General features: G+C 40.1%; 1 protein-coding gene across 11 annotated transcripts in view; it reads right to left on the reverse strand.

Moving 5' to 3' along the window:
• The window catches only part of trpm3 (transient receptor potential cation channel, subfamily M, member 3), a 168,439-nt gene that overhangs the window by 75,607 nt on the left and 92,294 nt on the right, over positions 1–538 (reverse strand). The window lies entirely within an intron of this gene.

Here is a 538-nt window from a genome sequence, read left to right on the forward strand (position 1 = left end):
ACCAGGGGCTCTACACATGAACTCAGCACTGAGAACATTGTTTGTATACACAGAGTGTTTCCTGGGGACACTACCATTTCACCAGTCAAAAAGAATCGATCTCTGAATGCACGGGACAGACTCCATAGGAGGAAAAGACATTCTTATATGAGGCTCCTGTTTCAAGTACAAGGTCAATATTGTTTTCCACTAACAACAAAATAATGAATGATCCGTGCATTTATATGTAAGTAAGCATTAGGAGCTTCCCATCTTTACTCTCCTGCATGTCACATTGCATTCAGCAGAGATCAACTCTTTTGTACTGGCAAGATGGCGGCAAGCGGAAAAACAAACTGCTAAAGTGAGTTGTTCAAAACCTTTTTTTTTTTAGTAAACTCTGTGTACACACACAATGTTCTCAATGCTGGAGTTCATGTGTAGAGCCCCTGGTGATGCTTGGACCTAGGGCTGGGCAATATTGAGAAAATCAAATATCACAATATTCTTGACTAAATACCTCAATGTCAACATTGCGACGATATTGTATGGTTGACTA

The sequence above is a fragment of the Etheostoma spectabile genome, chromosome 5, assembly GCF_008692095.1.
Source record: "Etheostoma spectabile isolate EspeVRDwgs_2016 chromosome 5, UIUC_Espe_1.0, whole genome shotgun sequence".
NCBI lineage: Eukaryota > Metazoa > Chordata > Actinopteri > Perciformes > Percidae > Etheostoma > Etheostoma spectabile.